Source organism: Eucalyptus grandis, chromosome 11, assembly GCF_016545825.1.
Source record: "Eucalyptus grandis isolate ANBG69807.140 chromosome 11, ASM1654582v1, whole genome shotgun sequence".
In the NCBI taxonomy this organism is placed as follows: Eukaryota; Viridiplantae; Streptophyta; class Magnoliopsida; order Myrtales; family Myrtaceae; genus Eucalyptus; species Eucalyptus grandis.
Window position 1 is genome coordinate 2,194,768 of NC_052622.1, and position 6,550 is coordinate 2,201,317.

Consider the following 6,550-nt stretch of genomic DNA (forward strand, 5'->3'; position numbering starts at 1 on the left):
GAAGTTTCCTACAGATGGATATGCTTTACTGGTGATCCGATGGAGACAATACGGAGAATGAAAGTCAAATCACTGACTAACGATTTCAAAATATCTACAAATCAAAGCCAAGAACCCTGACAATTATCTTCTTACAAGCTGCATAGCTGGTGCTTTCTTTTCCAAGAGGGAACGGCTTTGCAATACTGTCCTTCTAAGCGTGCTTATATATGAGACCCTAGTGAGCTCTCTCTCTCTCTCTCAACTCCTCCACTTGCTCATCATCTCTTTGTTCCTTCAACCTTAAAATTGGCAGAAAACCATCCAATGGCCTCACGTTGCATAATAGTAAAACTCAGAATTACGAGCGCATTGCTCTCAATGGCACGCCAATGCAAGCTTTTGACCAATTCACTATACCACAAGCTCCTTTCTCTCCCCACCGGCAACAACCTTCACGTCAATCCGAGAACCATCTGTGCGGCCTCCGTTGACTTCAGCCTTATCCCCCGAGAAATTCCCACAGCCATCCTTCGCCCTTCTCGCCTTGAATCCTCTATTTTTTTCATTATCACAGCCAGAAGATGCGACCACTCCATCTGGGGACAAGCTATGGCTAGCAATGGGCTCGTTGTGGACATGACGTCTCTTGGTCACAAGTGGCGTGACATCATCGTGTTGTGGAGCCGGATGCTTGGCCACTATGCCAATGTCAGCGGCCAACAATTATGGATCGATGCGTGGGAGAAACACGGTGTTGCACCAGTTTCGTGGACAGATAATTTGTACCTAACTGTGGGTGGTACGCTCTCTAGTGCAGGCATTAGCGGGTCAACGTTTCGATATGGCCCTCAGATCTACGAAATGGATGTTATTACTGGTATAACACATTCACCCTCTGCTTCCATATATTGATGACTAATTAAACTCAGTATTTTACGTCTGAAGTCTTTACAGTTAATTGAGAACATTCAATGAGCCTATCGTCTCGATCTGCTGGAAGTCATTGGATTGGGAATATTACAAGAAAACAACATACTCAGATTTGTTACATACAGTAAATAAAAACAGACATACACTATAAGTTAAATTTAACATGAACACTCAACACATGCATTTTAACATTCTATCTTTTATATTTTATATTTTCATGTTTTATTTTAACATTCTATTTTTATTTTTAATACTTTGAGTCTTTATCAAGAAGTTGGGATTTACTATAGCAGTTGAAGACTTGAAATAGAAAGATTAGGTTGACCGGATAAGCCAACTGGTTAAAGTAATAGGTCCAATTAAATTCAGAGAACGAGGATTTGTTTATTCATTGATCTATTTAAAAAATAAAATAAAAATAAATGATAGACTTCGAACTCTAGCCAACAACCAATTTTCTAGTTTATGCATGGTAGGTACGCGTGGAAAAAGACAACGCAATCCTCAGCGAAAAAGTCTCTTATATGTGCTATATATGTTGTTGTGGTAGCGGACTAACATTACTTATCCAAAAAAGAGAAAAAAATTCCAAGGAAAATTATCTAAAAAATCCTAAACTTATTACATTTTTATCAATTCAATCAAAAACTTTTCAATTTTGCCAATTGAGTCTCAAATATTTTCATATTTGCCAATTGAGTCCATCTAGTTAATTTTATGAGAAAATTATTAACGTGAATATCGGCCATCATACGTGACACAATTAGCACCAATGTGAATAATATTAGTAATATTTTTTTTCCTTTACCTTCTTCCTCTAGGTCATTGGGGGAGCTCGAGCTTGTCAATGACCAGTTAGAGGAAGAAGAGACGTAAAAAAAAAAAAACCGAAAAGGAGTAGAAAATGAAAATTAACTAAAAATATTAATATCCTATTAAAAAATTTATGCATCAGCGTCAACTATGTTATGTAAAATGGTTAGTTTCTGCATTAGCAATTTTCGATCAAAATTGGCTAGATGAACTCACTAGCAAAATGTCAGAAGATTTAGGACTCAATTGGTAAACTTGAAAAATTTACAATTGAATTGACAAAAACACAATAAATTTATGATTTTTTGGATAATTTTCCCAACAATTTCGTATTACAATAAAAACAAGAAATTTGATTTTAAGTTTTGAAATATATAGACTTGGATAATTGATGACTGTGTTTTGATGCGTAAGATTCTTTCTCCTTCTGAGGTATTAAATTACGCACCACATACATGTACATGTTGATTTCATTTCCTCTATTTCCTTGCGTGTTGATGATAGTTTTTTTTCCGTCTTTTTTATAGGAAATGGGGACTTTTTTACTTGCTTCCCCCATAAAAATCCCAAGTTGGTTTATTCCGCCCTGGGTGGTTCTGGTCAATTTCGCATAACAACCAGAGCAAGGATTGCATTGGGTCAAGCTTCAAAGAGGGTACGTAGCGCACTATCTGATCAGATTTCACCATCTTAGAATTGAGACAATAGATTTTTTTTTTTTTTGGGTTAATATCTTGAAAACTTCAGACTAGTACATTTTATAATAAATTTATCTTAAACTAATTTTTTAATCATGAAAAACCACAAACTGTTACACATGCGCTCAAATTGGTACGCTTATAACAACTTTATCCCAAATTAATTTGTTTGACCGTTAAAAGCTCAAAATTGGTATATTTATGATAAATATACCCTCTTTTAAATTGGATTAATACCTTTAAAAAAAACACAAAATTGGTACAACTGTGACAAACAAAGAGTAAAATCCAAACTAGTACATCGATCAACTGTCACATGTCATCCAACTTAATAATTTGACGATAAAATTTAACAGCAATTAATAAACGATAAATCTGTCATAAATATACCAGTTTATGGTGAATTTGTCAAATGTGTACCAATTTGGAGTTTTTTTGTAGTAAAAAAATTAGTTTAAGGTAAACTTGTCACAAATATACTAATTTGAGATTTTTCAAGGTGTTAACCCTTTTTTATTTTATGAGATTGAATGTCCAAGTCTCATGATATATTGGACCTCACAAAAGAGAGTAGACATACTTGATACCCCATGTTTTTATAGGAAAATTACCAAAAAAGTCATTAACATATTGTAATTGTATCAATTCAATCCTAAACTTTTTTTAATTATCAATTGAATCATAAACCTTTTGTATTTATACCAATTCAATCTATCCGGGCAATTTAGTAAAAATTGCTAACACAAAATTGACTGTTCTACGTAACACAACCGGAGGCTTTTTTTTTTTTTTTAAATAACACAGCTAGAGTTGATCTTCACAATTTTTAACAACATTTTAATATTTTTCAAAGCTTTTTTATATTTCGTTTTCCTTTATTTTATTTTACTTTTCTTTCTTTCTTTCTTTCTTTTTTCCCTCCCCTTCCTTATTCCTCCAGCCTATTGCCAAACCTTGGCAACTAGCTAGGGGCAAGGTTGACCTCACTAGCCTCTAGCGAAGCTAACCCCCATGGGCCATTAGCGAGGGTCAATCTTGGTGTCGCTGGGGCGTCGCTACTGGTGAGGCCAACCTTGGGGTGAAGTTCTAATGATTGGTACCCTTGGATTGACCTTTGACAACTAGGTTGATTTGTTGCTCCCATGGCTGCTATTGTCGCAGTTCTCTTCATTGCTCACCTACATGAGCTACTGTACGGCAACAATCACAGAGGCTAGACAGTGAGGGCGACGATTGAACTTGCCAAATCTAGTGAAGTTGAGCCTCATTGAGCCACTAGCAAGGTGGTGATGTCGACCTCACCAACCCTCACCTTTGGCTAGTCATCGAGGTCTGGCAATTGGCTAGAGGAGGAAGGAAGAGAAGAAAAAAAAGGAAAAAGAAAAAAATTCCAGATTAAATATTAAAATGCTATTAAAAATTATCCATGTTAGCACTTACTATACCACCTAAGACAGTTTGCGTCCATGTTAGCAATATTTTTTTTTTATCAAAATTACCAAATAGACTGAGTTGGCACAATTGCAAAAAGTTGAGGACTTAATGGACAAAAAAAATTGACTCAATTGATATAATTACAATAAGTTTAAAACTTTTTGGTAATTCTTTCTATTTTTAAATGACAGCGGAAGCTCTATTTTTCCTTTTGTAAGCTGCAATTGACTCTTATCTTTCAAATTGAACAAAAACCCACAAGTGAGCAGCTTATACGAATATATTGGGTATTCTTGTAGTTGTTTGATGGAGAAGATTAACAAGGTAGTAAATGTATTTTCATTTGAATCCAATACAGGCTAAGTGGGTGAGAATGCTATATAGTGATTTTTTAGCTTTCACGATAGACCAAGAACGTCTAATTCCACGCCTTGAATCGGACCAAGATGAAGCATTGGACTATGTAGAAGGTTTGCTTCTCATGCACCGAAATTCAGACAGTTGGATGTCTTTCTTCTCTTTCTCGGACCATCAGCGGTTGATGTCTCTCGTGACCGAACATGAACTCCTCTACTGTATCGAAGTAGCCAAGTACTACGATGGACGCACCCGGAGCACAGTGGATAAGGTAAGTATTGGTCGTTATCGAACTATCTTTGAAAAATAAAGAAAAGAAAAATCCTAGCTTATGTTCTGATTTTTTGTTGGTTGCGTTGGGCTAGGGTTTTGGAGTACCCCCTCACTCTAGGAAACATCTTATCTTTTGACTTAGTTCGCCATTATCTTGTTAACATTAGGAATTGGAGATAATATGGAAAGATTTGAGCCATGTCCCCGAGTTCATGTTCAAGAAAGATGTCGCCTACGGAGATTTCGTGAATCGGGTACAAGTTAAAGAGATGAAGCTCCAAGGACAGGGGCTATGGAACGTTCCTCAGCCGTGGTTCAACCTATTTGTGCCTAAATCTTGCATTGCCGATTTCAACCTTGGCGTTTTCAAGAACATTGTTCTCAGAAAGAACATAACAACCGGACTTGTCCTCATTTACCCTACGAACAAAAATAAGTATGTTTTCTAGTGCATTAAATGCAAAAACTTGGAAGTTATAGCGCATTGAATGATAAATTATAAACTCTATTATATGAATTTAACCCCTTTATTAAATTTTGATCTATTTTGCAGATGGGGTGACAGAATGTCTACTGTCATACCAGATGAAGATGTCTTTTATAAGGTTGGATTCTTGCATTCAAGTGGGTTTGGAGACTGGCAAGAGTTTGACCTTCAAAATAAGGAGGTGCTCGTTATTGTGAAGATGATGGTATTAAAGTCAAGCAATATCCCCCGGATTACAGCACCGAAAGAGAGTGGATGCAACAATTTGGCCCGAAATGGAGTACTTTTCAAGAGAGCAAAGCTCTGTTCAATCTAAAAATGTTGTCGTCGCCTGGGCCATGAATGTTCAATCACAACTAAGGCATATATTCAGGATCGATGGCTTTTAGGGTTCAGTAGGTTTTTTACGTACGCACTTAACTATGTTTACATGAATCAAGAATGCTTACTTAGCTTGTCGAAATTTCCGATATATCCATTTAATCACATCGTGTTAAGAGTTTCATTATGTGAAATATGGACTACATGGATCGGAATAGATTATCTGAATATGCAAAATAAATAGTCGCACCCTGCTGTAACAAGTGTAATGCATTAAACATATAATAAGTATATTTGATTCTTTCCACATCTCAACAATCATCAAACATGATCTCTATAAATTTTGTGTAAAATAAGGTTGATATCAACAAATTATGGCAATGTTTGACACCAAGCAAATACATTCTTCGCAACCATTAATACATATTTAATAAGTTCACTAGTTCTATTACCAATGGTTTGCCTGATTTTGTTTTCCTCTAATTATTTTATTCATTTAGGGAAAAATTTAACATTAAATTAGGGGAAATTATTTCCAGTCAAAGTTTTTCTGGATCCATGAGTTGGCATAGGCTACATTGTGCATCAAAGAATTTAATTATAAAGGATGAGTCTTTGTTGACACGTAAATAACAATCAAATTGAATATTTTTATATAATCCGCTAGCTCCAAGCATAAAGGTGCATTCTTATTAAAGGTATCATATTGTATCTTACTAGGATGTTGAAATTCAAGTTACATGTATCATTAAACATATAGCGTACCCTTAAAACACCGTATGAAGCATTATCACATTGTAGGAATGGGTGACAATATGCTCACTAGAGTTTCCAAAATTTGCGTCTTTTTATGGAACCTAGTCCAATCACTAGGTTAAATTTCCACCCCAGAGCCTTTTTATTGGGTTAAGTGTGACATCCTAAATTTTCGGTCATGTTTTTTATTGAATAAATCAGGCATTTCATCGACGCGCTTATAGGGTTGTTCTCAGAGCTGATTACTCTCAAGATAACTAGTCTATTCAGGAAAGCTATTAAAAAATTTTAATGCAATAGACTTAAGAATTTGATCAGGAATCGACTTCTCAACTGTGCTAATCTTTAGAGGCCATTACGGCACAAATAAAATCAAATTGAGATCAGAGATAGGTCGACTCAATTGAGATATGTGGCTAATCGCGGGTGATACCACTAAATTAGAAAATTCTCATCGACCAACCCTAGATTGATTATTCTGTCATTTTAGTACCTTCTG

General features: G+C 35.5%; 1 pseudogene; it reads left to right on the forward strand.

The window, feature by feature from the left end:
- The first annotated feature begins 360 nt into the window (after window positions 1-360).
- On the forward strand, window positions 361-5,316 carry LOC104417270 (annotated as a pseudogene).
- The last annotated feature ends 1,234 nt before the right edge of the window (window positions 5,317-6,550 follow it).